The 13719-nt window shown below is 62.8% G+C and overlaps 1 non-coding gene across 1 annotated transcript; it reads left to right on the top strand.

Moving 5' to 3' along the window:
• Nucleotides 1-341: 341 nt before the first annotated feature.
• Nucleotides 342-426, top strand: TRNAR-UCG (transfer RNA arginine (anticodon UCG)). Its single transcript has one exon. It is a non-coding gene; the product is annotated as a tRNA-Arg (tRNA).
• Nucleotides 427-13719: the final 13293 nt, after the last annotated feature.

Raw genomic sequence — 13719 nt, 5'->3', positions numbered from 1 at the left:
TTGCCGCAGACACGCACGGCCTGTTCTGGGGCCTCCGTGGCAACTGTTGTGGACTGAACACGAGTGCCACCCCCGATCCATATGTCGGAGGCCCAGCCCCCGGGGTGGGGTGGGGGGAGCGTGAGGTGGTTAGGGTGAGGGGTCCAGTGTGTGGGACCCCACGGTGGGCTCAGCGTCCTTATAAGGAGAAGGCGGGACCAGAGCTCTGTCTGCCATGTGAAGACAGGGAGACGTGGCCACCGTGGACGAGCCAGGAAGTCCTCCCCAGACAGCGGGTCGGCCGGCAGCTTCCTCTTGGACGCCCAGCCTCCAGATCTGTTAGAAATGAGTGCTGACGGGGCGCCCGGGTGGCTCAGTCGGTTGAGCGTCTGACTTCGGCTCAGGTCACCATCTGGCGGTTCGTGGGTTCGAGCCCCGCGTCGGGCTCTGTGCGGACAGCTCGGGGCCTGGGGCCTGCTTCGGATTCTGTCTCCTTCTCTCTCTGCCCCTCTCCCGCTCAGGCTCTGTCTCTCTCTCTCAAAAGTAAATAAACATTAAGCAATTTTTAGGAAGGAATGTTGCTGCCGAGCCCCCGTCTGCGCTACTCTGGTGTAGCGGCCCGTCCTGGCCAGTGCTCGCGCTCAGCCCTTAGTCCGTTCAACACCGCCCTGGCGCACGGCCTGGGTGCGGTGGCCACAGAGCTCCCGGCTCCGGCCACACGGCACGGGTGGGACACGCCCGGTCCTGCCCGCCGGGAGTCCTCCGTCCTACCCTCAGCCTCCTCACTTCCCAAGACCGAGACGTCCACACCGCGGCCCCTACCAACAGCACCACATCCGTGTCCTGGGGTAAATACCGGCCAGGGCCACCTCCGCCAGGGCGCCAGCTCGCTCCGGCAGGTACGTCCCGTACTCACTACTCTTCAAGAACATTTCCGGACCCTCACCACTGCTCCCCACCCCCGCCACGGCCCCAGGCCCAGCCGCCTCCCCCGGCCAAATCAGTAGAGCCCTCACTGGGCTCCAGCCCCCCTCCTGTTCAATCAACTCTGCCCTCGGCAGCCAGAGCGACCCTCACAGTGGAGTCCGACCTCATGCCTCCGCACTCGGGTGTAGAATAAAATCCACATTCCTCAGAGCTTCACGGAGCCTGCGGATCGGGCCCTGCCCGTGCCTCCAAAAGCACCACAAAGCATCCACCACGCACCGTGTCGGCCCCATGGGTCTTCTTGTGTTCAAACATGCTGAGCTCCTACCGCCCCAGGGCCTTTGCACTTGCTGTTTCCCCCGCCGGTGTCCTTCTCTAGACTTTTGCCAGCTGCCCTCCCTCTCTTCAGTCTTTGTTCAACTGTCACATTCTAAGAGAGAGCTTCCCAGATCTGGAGTGGCTCCCACCACCCCCCATTCCTGCCCTGCCTCTTTTTTTTTTTTAATTTTTTTTTCAACGTTTATTTATTTTTGGGACAGAGAGAGACAGAGCATGAACGGGGGAGGGGCAGAGAGAGAGGGAGACACAGAATCGGAAACAGGCTCCAGGCTCCGAGCCATCAGCCCAGAGCCCGACGCGGGGCTCGAACTCACGGACCGCGAGATCGTGACCTGGCTGAGGTCGGACGCTTAACCGACTGCGCCACCCAGGCGCCCCAGCCTCTTTTTTGTTCATCACGCTCAATGCCTGAAAGTCTATTCCATTCTATTCCCTTCTCTTCCTTTCCTGTCCCTCTTTTTTCCCTTTCACATTACTCTTCCCTATCTGAGCGGAGCCTGTGCACCCCCCGCCTGCCTCCCCTCCACCAGGACGTCACCCCCGGCAAGCACAGCCTGTCTGCACCGGCAGCTGAATCCCGCCGGGCCAGGGAAGGTGCCCGGCACTAGCCGGAGATCTCTTAGCATTGGCGAACGGAAGGCATGTTCAGGAGGAACCATAGCTCATCTGGGCTTTGCTAAGAAGGACGGAGCCCACGGCCCAGCAGAACTGCCCCAGAGGCACGGCTGACAGGAGCACCCATTGGAGACGAGGGACAGAAAAAGGGAGACTCGTTTAGACAGCGTGGTACCCTGGAAACTTCCATGTGGTTCTCCGGACCTACTCACCGTTCTCCAACCTGCTCTGGACCCCCAGCGGCTGACCTGCATGGACCACACGAGCGACCCCCTTGTCCTTGGCCGGTGTGAGGGGTGGCCCCACCCCAGCTGGACAACTGGACAACACTGAGGCAGTTTGGGCTTGACAATCACAGACCCCGGGGGCCCTAACATACTTCCTAAGCCGCTGATTCCGAACAGTTGGCTAGCAGGCAGTTTCCGGCTAATTTGCAAATACTTCAGATGTTAATCCCATTTTTTCCACTAGGAATAAGCGAGCTTTTAAATTAGCTTTGTCTTGTGGGGTGGTGACTTTTATTCATCATCTTAGCTTTCGCACCACTTCCCGGAGTCAGTGGGGGGAACCTGGATGTAGAATTTTCCAGGAGATTTCAGAGGCCAGTGTTTCCAGGGACCCTCCAGTACACCTGCTTGGCCTTATTTTCCAGGGATGATGCCCCTTCCTCACCCGGCCGGGCATGGGAGGACAAGAGCAGTGTTGGGGGGCAGGGGGGACCACCGGCGGGTCACAGGACTGGCCTCTGGCCCTGCCCCTGCATGGCTACAGAGCATGTGACGTGTGGGAATGGCCCACCGGTGACCTGGCTCCCCTACCTTGCAAGGCTGGGAGATGCTAACTGGGGACGCGTACGGGGCCTGCTGCCTGTGGGACTCTCCTTCCCCTTTGCCGTCAGGAGCACAGACAGCCGAGTCCCAGGTCCCCTCCCTGCAGCGGCGAGGGGTGTGAGGTGGGCGACACTTCAGCACCTGGGGGCCTAAGGGCAGACCCCAGAGCTGGAGGTCGTGGGAGGGGTCCAGAAGGCCAACCAAGAGGCCCCAGCAGGGCTGTGCAGAGGGCGGGGGTGGGGGGAGACCTGAGAGGGAGGCCACAGAGGGGTCATTGTGAAGAGGTCTCTGGAGACCCTCCACACACACCCAGGAAGGGAAGTCTGGGTTTGGGAAGAGCCCTGGGCCCCAGACGTGCCGTCAGCCCAGCGGCCCCAGAGGCTGAGGTCACACTGTGTGCTCAGGCTCAGGGCCGCTGGGGGCTGGGATCAGGAGCCCTGTCCCCCACCCCTCATCTGTACATGGACCATCACCCCTAAGGCTTCCTGGGGACCACAGTGACACCAAAGCCATCACCACGCATGGCTGGAGCCGAGCCCAGGCGGTAACTGGGGACAGAGGCGTGGCGAGGACGCACCTCCAGGCCCCGGAGCGGAGTTCCAGCTGGCACGTTCCGGGGGTGCCCGAGAGGGCCAGCCGGAGGCCGGTCCTGACAGTGGGGTCTAGACGGGACGGCCTCTCCCAGAACGTCAGGTCTTCAGGCCCAGGCACCTCTGTGGCTGCTCTGGATGCCGGCATGGGGCGCGGAGGGTGCCCCAGGCTCCACGGAGGTGGGTCCCGCGTGCTGGCCTTCCTACCGAGCGCCCCACCTCCAAGGTGGGGACCCAGCCGGGAGGGGCGAGGGTGCCCAGATGGGCGGGGCGGCCCCCGGGCTCTTCCACAGCAGAACAATGCCTCCCTGAGAGACAGATGCTCCCAAGCCTCGGGCCCTGCAGGCCCGGGCGCCTGCCTCCTAACACTGCCCGGCAGGATGTGGGCTCCATTAACTCCGCGGCCGTCACCCAGTGGGGTCAGCGAGGGCTGGAGAGCCAGGCTAGGCCAGCTGTGGGCTGTCACAGGTCCCACAGGTCAACCGAGGTGGCTGCGAGGTTGATGGGGGCGGGGCACCTAAGACCCCAACCCCTCTCTGGAGCCACACCTCTCGGAACCACTCCCCCTGGCCACACCCTTCCCACACCAGCTCCTGCTGCCCACCCAGACTCCCCGCCCGGCTTCCGGTGTCCACCTCACGCAGGCCAGGAGCCGGAGGGTCTGGTGAAGGCCACCTTGGCCAGGGGTCAGAGCATCAGGGCAGAGGTGGGTCTTACTCAGATTTTCTGGCCCTGGCCCAGGCTGCAGCATCCCCAGAGACCCCCACGGCCCAGGCTCTACCCCCTAGAGGCCCCCACAGCCCGGGCTGCACCCCCAGACCACCTGGTCCTTATCGAGGCGCACAGTCTCCCCCCTTGTCGCAGCCTCCTTCCACACCCAGCATTGAACCTAGCCTCTCCTCAGGAACCCCCCAACACCCCCAGGGACTTTGCACGGCTGCTCCTGCTGCCTAGAGACTTCTCTGGCTGCAGGCCTTGCTGGAGCCACTTGCTGCTGGAGGCCCTCCCGCCCCCCTCCCCGCTCAGGTTCCTCCACCACACCCCAGGCCCCCAGCCCTTCCCGTCAGAGCACGTCCGCAAGAAACTTTGCCCGCTTTCCCCTTTAGACTGTGACCACCTCCCCTTCTGCTGCGGCAGGGCGCCCAAAGGAACAGGGGGTACCGTGGGGCACGGACCGCCCTTCCCCAACGGGACCCTGCTGCCAGGTGTGGGCAGGAGGGGAGGGGAGCCTGGGCCCGGCTGGGGCACCATGGCGGGCAGGGGAGGGGAGGAGCAGGTGGCTGAGAAGTCATCACAGGCACGGGGATAGATAGGACCCTGCGTGAGACCGGGGTCCGGGCCCCTGGCACCTATTCCATTGTCCTGTTGAATTTGGCTGACAGAACCCAAATCCAGAGGTAGAATTATGAAGAATTTCAAGCTGCCGTCTCCTGTCCAAGCGTGGGACCCCGCCGCATGCCCGTGAGGGTGGCCCTGCTCAGGCATGTCGGTGAGCGGGCCACACGTGGTCCCCCTTCGGGCCCTCGCCTGGCCCTGGCTGTGGCCCAGCCGCCTGCCTCCCGACAGGCCCCCGGCTACTTTTCGGTCATCTCTGGTTGCTCTTAAACCTTCTGGATGGTTCCAGGAAGTCGCTCTGTGGGCGGACGGATGCCACAGACAGGCCTGTGCCAGCTGACGGGCCCGCACCCCGTTCCCTCGGCTCCCGTAACAACAGCAAAACGCGCAAGAACAGCCTGCCGTTGACAAAGAGGTTCTTGTGAGAACGGCCAGTGCGTCATGTGCGCTAAAGCCCTCAAGCTGTTCCTGCCGCAGTGAGCGTGCACGGTGGCGCCTTTCCCTGGGAGGGGGGCCAGCCAGAGGCTCCCGTGAAGGCAGGGGGCTCGACAGGGGGGCAAAGCCGCCCTGAGCGTTGCCGCGGTGCCGGCCCCGAAGGTGACCCCACGCAGCCCCCGTGCCATGCCCTCCGCTGGGTCAGGCCTTCGTGAGAGCTGGGCACGGCCTCATCAGGCAGGCGTCCTGGGCTTCTCTCCCGCTCACTCACTCGGACACAGCAGCCGCCTCTGGGGACCCAGACTTGGAGAGTGTTAGAAACACAGGCGCAGGATGTCCCAGAAGTTTCCAGAAACCACAGCCTTGACCCAACTGCAACGTGTTGAGTGCTCCTGGGTGCCAATGCGGTCCTCCTGCCCCTGGCGGCTGTGCCCCCGCCCCCTTTGGAGGAGGGGGTGGATGGGGGTCTGAAGGATCCCAGGCCACAGGGCTGGCGAGGGGCAGCCGGGACGTGTGGAAGGGAGGGTCCCTTCAACCATCACCCCTCCCCCAGTGCAAGGCTGCAGCAGCGAGTCAGGCTCTCCAAGTCCTGGGAAACAGGACGCCCCGAACCCCAGCTGGCCCACCCCAGAGGAGATCCCCAAGGGCTTCTGACCTCTGGCCTGAGCGTCCCTTTCAGAGCGAAGTGTCTGCTCATGCAGAACTTTCCAGAAAAAGACCGCAAAGCCTGAGCGTCCCTTTCAGGGCGAGGTGTCTGCTCATGCAGAACTTTCCAGAAAAAGACCGAAAAGCCCGAGCATCCCTTTCAGGGCGAGGTGTCTGCTCATACAGAACTTTCCAGAAAAAGACTGCAAAGCTCCGTGGTGGCCACGACCGTCCACACGAGCTCCTGAGGGCCGCCAGAGTCCCCTCTTCCCACAAAGCTCCTGGAGGTGGGCTCATGGCCCAGGGCCCACATAGGCTTCTGGAACGTGGCGCAGGGGCCCCAACAGACCCAGCCAGGGCCAAGGACACCAGGCCCCACCACAGCTCTGAAGACGCAGTGCCTGAGCGGCCCGGCATCGGGGGCGAGCCCTCGGATGGGGGTCTCGGGTAGACTGCTGCCCTCGGGCTGGGTGTCAGGCCCGGTATGAGATGCAGGGGGCGGTCTGCTGGCCTCTGCTCGCATGTGGCTGCTGGTGGCCTGTCTCCCATGGAGCGGAGCCGGCCAGGAGCCTGTCCCGTCCCAGCCCGGCCCGGGTGTAGGCGGCCTTGCAGGCAGGTGACCCCAGGTGAGTGCCAGCAGCCATCCCCAGCGGGGACTGCCTCGCGCCTGGACGCGGCAAGCCTGCTTGTCGCTAATTTATTGCAAATTGTTTGGGAAAGCCGGTTTAATTAAAATCTAAATGAGCCTCCCAGGAGGGTCCGCTCCCCTGGCCCCAGCCGGCATTAATGAGGAGAGACGGGCGTTTCTGGACTGGCGTGGCTTTCATGTTTTTGTCATCCGAAGCCCCCGAGATAATACAATTTATTCATGGAATTCACACTCCAGTGGTGTGAGTAAATGGTGGGCTGGGGTACATAGAGAATGTCGTGCAATCCCAAAGCAGAAGCGAGCAGTGATTCAGGGACGGCTCTTCCTGTCGTAAATTGGGGCGCCGGGGAGGTGCTGAGGGGGAGGCAGGGGCCCCCTGGGCAGCGGGTCGGGGCGCGGCCGCTTTCTGGAGGTGCCCAATAACACCCCGGGAAAGCATTCTTCTGGCTTGTCTCGGGAGGACACCGATGGACCGAGAAGCAAGGTGTCCTTCAGCGGCCCAGGCCACGCCAGGGCCAGAAATAGCCCACGGGCAGGTGCCCTCCCAGGCCAGGCGGGGGGCCTCGCCGTGTGCCCCCCTTCTCTGGAGCCTCGGTTTCCCCATCTGCCGTGGGAGGTGTCTGGACCAGCGATCCTGCAGGGCCCGTCTCCCTCCGAGCGTCTGTGTTCTGTGAAGCAGACTGGCAAGTACCCAGCACTGTAGGGCGGGATGTGCTGGCTTGGGGTCCCACCAGACCCACCGGTTCTTCCTCCACCCGGCGTCCACCCAGAGCTGACGTGACCCAGGGAGCGGCTGTGTGGGGCTCTGAAGGCATACACCCCCACGTGCCAGCCACGGGCGCATAGCAGCGGACAGGCAGGTGGCACAGCCTCCAGGGCGGAGGTCAAGGAGGCCTGCTCCAGAGACAGACAGCTGGGCACAGGTCCCCAGCCCTCCTCCGCGTCTCAGCCGTCAGCCTCAGCTGTCGGCTGGGGAGAGTCACGAGGCCCCCGTTCCGGCGACCCTGACGCGCTCCTGTGCAGGCAGCGAGTCCGGGACAGGCCCCGTAGCGGCCCCTTCCTCATTGCCGATGCCTGTCCCTTCCCCGGGCAGCGCCCGGTCTGACGGGCCTCGCCTCGCCCACCCCCACTGCGAGCGGGTGGATGGGCGGATGGGTGCACGTGACACCCGGCAGGCTGAGGGGTCTCAACACACCCGAGGAGCTCGGCCACCCTGTTTTGTCCTGGGGCCCCGTGGGTTTAAAAGCTGCAGCTGCCGAAGGGAAGAAACCCGCCTCGTCTTAAGATCCCGTCGCCAGCTCCAGGCTCCCGTGGGCTCCTCGGACGGCGCGGGAACAAGACGTCATCTCCGAGCGTGGCGGGGCGTGGCACCTCCGTCACCGCCTGGGGGGGCAGCCGGACCACGCGGCCCGCCCCAGCCCGCTCCCCTCCGCGGGCCTGCCCCACCCGTCCCCCGCGCCGAGGCTGCGGCTCAACACGCTTTGACGCTTTGGCGCTTTGATCGGGGCCTCTCCGCTGTCGCGATAAATAATTGAAGCTAGACCGCGTGTGTCGAAGTAGGTGAGCCTCGTGCGGAGGGGAACGAATCCGCACCAGCCTGAGCCGTTGTTCTCCCGGGACGCCCTAAAACGAGGCCGCAAGTGAGGACGGGGCCTGCCGCCCGTGCTGCCAGAGGAGGGGGGGCCCGGAGCAGACACCGGCCCCCTGGAAGGGCCCTGGGGCCACCTGGAAGGGCCCAGGGGCCACCTGGCAGGCGGGACGCTGCGGCTCTGCCCGTGGCTGCCTGGGGCAGAGGAGACTTACCAAGCCCACCGCTGGCTTCGTCTCCCGCCGGGGCCAAGGGCCGGGCCTCAGGACCCACCAGCCCCGTGGGGCGTCGAGCTGGCTGCCTGGCACGCAGGCGTGGCCCGAGAGTCGTGGCACCGCTGTCCTGGGACGCGGCCGTGTTTGTCCAAGCAGACGGCGCAGCGAGCGGCTTCTCCAAACGCGGTTCCAGCTGCCCGGCCAGGCTGGGGACGCGGAGAGGGCCCGGAGGCCCAGCCACAGCCTGTGAGCCGTCCTCTCTGCCTGGGCCCGGGGACGACGCGGGCAGAGGGCCCCGCGCAGGCCAGCCGACCGGGAGCCCGGGCCGGGGTCGCGCCGGCCGGGGGAGCCGCGAGCCCGGTGGGCGGGAGCGCGTCGTTAGACACTGATTTACGCTTGCTGCCACGCGCCCAGGTGCTCCTCCGCGTTAAGTACACTCACCGGTTTTTTATGCAAGGTTGAACAACTTAACGGCCTGAGCGAGTCGGATGACAAGACTTTAATTGCTATTTATCTCCCCCCGTCCCTCGGGAGAGTAATGTGCAGGCATTCGGAGAAGTTCATAAAACAGGAAAGAAAGCAATTCACAAAGTTCTGTGTACACTCACTTCCCGAGCATAACTCAGAACCCCCCCCCCCAGGGAGGGCTGTCACCATCTCCAGGGTCCCCAAGGCCTTGCAGGGAGCCCCCGGGGGGCAGGGAGAGGAATCCCCGAGGGCGAGGTCAGCTGACCAAGCAGGGGCGTAGCGCTGAGAATCCAACAGCCTGTCTCCGACCCCCCCAGACTCCTGGTTTCTCGTTCCCTCATCCTGGCACGGAGGGTCCACAGAGCGACCAGCACGTGCTAGGCCCCGCTGCCCGCTGCCCCCGAGGACGCCGACGGCCCGCTGAGGAGTGGGTGCCAGGTGGGGGAGGGGCGGGGGCCCCTGGAGCCCCGAGTGTCTCACTTCCTGGGCGGGGGGGGGGGGGGGATCCCAGGGCCGCGTGATCAATACCATCGATACTTGGCCGCGGTGAAGACGTGGGACGCCTGTCTGCGAGAGCGTTTTGTCTGCAAAAGGCATAAATTCCGGCGTGGGGGATGGGAAGGGAGTCAGAACAACAGCGATCGTCATTTGTTAGCCAAGGCCCCCACCTCGCTTTCGGGGCCACGTGACAAACAGCTTCTTAAGAACTCTACATTCAGGAGGCCAGTGGAGATCAATCTCCTCTCCTCTCGGGCTCCCGGCGACTCCGAGGGCTGCCTCTGCAGCTCCGTCACTCGGACGCGTTCAAAGGACTCCGTGAGGTTAGACTTTCCCGTTTAGAAATCGCTCAGGACGGCAGGTTCCCCAGAAGAGCCTCCCAGCTGACACCTCTCATTAGCCGCCTCCAGGAGGGCCTCCGGGCCCAAGTGGAGGCGGACAGAGGAGGACGCTGTGGGGGGCACTGCTTCAGAGAGGGCGGGGGGGGGGGCGCCGGCTGGGGTGCTGACCCCCCTTGAGGCAAAGTCGGCCTGATCTTCGGGCCTGTGGCTGTGCTCTGGGCACAGACCTCGGGGACGGACGAGTTTGTACAAACGTGGAGATTGAGTCTGCAGAGGGCCTCCGGAGCTCAGGACCTCCCCCCCCCAGCGCCCCCCAGATCCTACCCCCCACCTCCCCGGGAGCCTTTGCTCTGCAGCCAGGCCTGGTGCTGGCCCTGCACGGTCTGTGGAGGACGGGAGCGCCAGCTGCCTAAAGAGAGACAGGAACCAGGCTCAGACCTCAGGGGCTCCCAAAGACGTGCCTACATGTGCACACACATACACGCACAGGTACACGTGTGCATGCACGTGCTGACCACACACACTCGCAGGCACAGATGTACACGCAACCTCGCACCCCCACGCGTACCATGCACCCCCACACGTGTGCACAAGCACACACAGATAGCCTCACAAGTGCAGTGTGTGTGCACACAGCCCTGTACACACGAGCACCGGGAGCAGAATCAGGCAGGCGGGACTGGGGCCCGCGAAGGGTGACCCGGCCAGCAGAGGCTGACAAAAGCAGGGAGGGACGAGCTCCGTGTGACATCATGTCTCAGGGCGGGCGGCTCCTCACGCGGCCTGGACCTGCCCCGGGAGGGGGGCGGGGCGGGGCACGCCTGGAGAGGGAGCTGCTTGGCCAAGGTCTGGGGTAGGACCCAGGGCGTGCGGGCGGGAGGCCAGGCTGGCAGGATGCTCGCAGCTGGTTACCAGCCGCAGCTGGGCCAATGGCTGGGGGGGGGGCGGGGGGGGGGCCTCTCTCAAAGGCCAGCCGCCACCGCCGCCCCTGGCCCAGCCTGGCCCCTTGAACAGGACGCCAATGAGAGGGGAGGGGAGAGGCCCCTGGCGGGGGATGGGCCGAGCCGCAGATGAAAGGCCTTTGAGGATGGGGGAGGGTGTCGCGCGCTCGGCAAAGGAAATATTGAAATGAAATCATTTCCCAGGGTTGGGGGAACTTTCCGGCCTAATTAAATAGCCGAGACTCTCGCGGCCTGCTGTCAGAGAGACGCGCCCGGGGGAGGAAGGGAGCAGATGCCGCCCTTGGAAGAGGGGGATTAGCAGGCTGCCTTCCTCTGATGCCCCCCCACCCCCACCCCGGCTCCCAGGGGCGGAGGGAGCAGCCATCGCGCACTAATTAGGGCCGGAGCCTGCCACCGCCTGTCCTTAGGCACAAATCCATATTCACGTGCTGGGGCGGCGAGGCCCCTCTCACTCCTGGGCCACCAGCTCCACGGCCACCGGCCCGTCACGCCTGTCTACAGAGGAAGACATGGCTGGTGGCCCGAGGGGGCAAGAGGAGAGGTCAGCGCAGGCCCGGGAGGAGCGGCCCGAGGGCCTGGGAGCTGAGCGCTCGCCCCTCTGGCTCTGCCCGCCCTCCCCACCCCAGCCTGCGCCTGGCCCCAGGGTGCAGAGGGCAGGCTTGCGGTCCTTGGCTTCTTGCGGGCCGACAGCGCCCTTGACTTAGACCTGGAAGTTAGGGCTGAGTTCCCCGCGAGTCAGAGAGGCGGAAGGAAGGGACTGGCAGACCCCAGTGTGAGCATGGAGAGGGGCACGCCTGGTCACCACCGTGAGCGGTGGCTGCGGAGTGAGGCAGGGGTGCAGAGAGCAAAGAAGCCCCTCCTCCGGCCTCTGACGCCAGAGCCCTGACCCCAGACTTCTCCCCTGGGAGAAGCCAGGGAGTCAGGACCCCACAAGCCGGCTCTGAGAGCAGAGGCCACGGCAGGGCGGAGAAGAACCCTTCCTGCCCCGTGGATGAGACGAGGGCTGGGACGTGGGCACCGTGGCTGCACGCAGCCCCCCTGCCTCAGCCCCTCATCTCCCTGTGGCTCCGAGAGCCAGGGAGCCCCGGAACCCCAAACCTGCCGTTCCCAGACCTCCAATGCCAGAGGCGCCTCAAGGCCTGAGGCCCCAGCTGGTCCCGCGTAATCGGCACGCAGAGGTACAGGGGTGAGGCCATTGGCCCAAGGTGGCACCACTGGGCCCTGAGGCTAGCCCCTGACCCCCCACGCCGGGAGCCAGAGCCCCTGGGCCCCTGGCACAGCCTCCGGCATGACCGCCAACCCCTCGCTCTGAGAGAGCTGTGTGAACGAGCTCCTCCTCCCCTCCCCTCAGACCGTGAACCTGGCAATGGGCCGCCATGTGCCCAGGCCACGTCCTGGGGGTGGGGGGACACTGCAGGGCCGGGCACAGGCACCCCGCACCCAGCGGGCATTTCGTGTTCCCCACACGCGTGGCGAGGCTCCTGGGGACAGGTCCCAGGCGTCCGTCTGGGGTCATCTCACCCGTTAGAAGGGTCTCCTTCAGCATCTATGTTGGTGAAAAATTCGCGTTTTCTTTTATCTGAAAATGTCTTTCACTTTCATTCTCGAAGAATAGTTTTTCTGTTTATAGGAGTTTTTTTTTTCCTTTTAGTACATTAAAAATATCTCCCGCTGCCTCCGGCTCTGTTCATTTCTCACGAGAAGCGAGCATTTACCCAAATTATCGCTCTCCCGAGTGCCGTGTCGCTTCTGGGCAGCTGCTTCCAAAAGTTTCTCTTTGTCCTGCTCTCTGGCTGTAACGGGCTTTGACATCATTTCCCTGGCTTGGACTGACCGGGGTTTCCTGAGCTCGTGAAATCGGTGTCTTCCGTCAAATTCAGGCAATTTTCAACCACAATTTCCTTAAAAATAATTAAAATGTAGGGGCTCCTGGTGGCTCAGTCGGTTAAGCATCCGACTTTGGCTGAGGTCATGATCTCACAGTTCATGGGTTTGAGCCCCGCGTCAGGCTCTGTGCTGATGGCTCGGAGCCTGGAGCCCGCTTCGGATTCTGTGTCTCCCTGTCTCCCCGCCCCTGCCCCCTTCACTCTGTCTCTCTCTCTCTCAAAAACAAACATTAAATTTTTCTTAAATAATTAAAATGTAAACATTTCTGCTCTCTGTTCCCTCCTTTCTGAGCACACGAATATCACACGTGTCAGATTTATTCCACGGGTCTTGGAAACACTGTTTTTTATTGGGTCCCCCCCCCTTTTTTCCCCCTCTTCTTCAAATTAGACAATTTCTGTCGCTCTCTCTTGAAGTTCGCTAACTCTTTCCTTCGCTGTTTCCATTCTGGTATTGAGCCCATCCCATGAACTTCCATTTTGGATTTACATTTTTCAGTTCTAGAATTTCCACTTAGCTCTTTCTATCAATTTCTATTTTCTACCACAATACCCAATCTTTTTATTTGTTGTGAACATATTTTCTTTCATTTCATTGGGCACAGTCATTACAACAGCTTTGAAATTCTTCTCTGCTCAGTTCAACGTCTTAGTCACCTTGGGTTAGTCTTTATGATTGTCTTTTTTTTTTTGAGAACAAGCCACATTTTCTCCTTTCCTCTTACCCAGAAATTTTGGATTGCATCCTGGGTTTTGTAGACATTCCGCTGTGGGGCCTCCGGACTGAAGTGCATTGGTATTCATTATCTTAACAGGCAATTCATCTGGGGTGATTCCAACTAGAAGATGTCCCTCTAGGGTGGATCCCACATGGCCGTGGCCGGGCTGCTTGGGGTCCGCCCCGCCCGAGTGTGGTTCAAGAGCCGTCCGGAGACAACACGGGGGTTTATACACACGTCTTCGGACCCACCCCTTTCTGGGATTGTCTCTTACCTTCCTGTGGTTGAGGCTGCCTTAAACTCAGTTCTCTGCTTTTCAAGCCCTGAATACTGCACACTTTTTGTTGGACTTTGGACGATGTTTGTGACCTGCGTGGTGTGCACTCGGGGCTGCCCTCAGGCCGGAAGCTGTTAAAATGGGAACGTTCCTCAGTTCCGGTCCTTTCTCCTAAAGGCTGACTCCTGCCTGTTGTTCTCCTGTGAGTTCAGCTACCCGCTCTAGCATCTGTTTGGTCCAGTGTTTATACTTGTTGCCTCTGGGAGAGTCGGCCTGATAGGAACTTACCGGCTGCTACGAGAGTCAGAGCTCTGAGGCTTAAGTCGAGGCTCCCGATCGAGCCCGGCAGCCTTCCCCCAGGGCTAATCTAGCCTTCTACTGAGATCCCGGCCCTTCTGGAATCTCTCCGAATGCCTTGCGT

The sequence above is a fragment of the Prionailurus viverrinus genome, chromosome B3 (genome assembly GCF_022837055.1).
Source record: "Prionailurus viverrinus isolate Anna chromosome B3, UM_Priviv_1.0, whole genome shotgun sequence".
Taxonomy (NCBI): Eukaryota; Metazoa; Chordata; class Mammalia; order Carnivora; family Felidae; genus Prionailurus; species Prionailurus viverrinus.
This window is presented reverse-complemented; position numbering and strand designations above follow the sequence as displayed.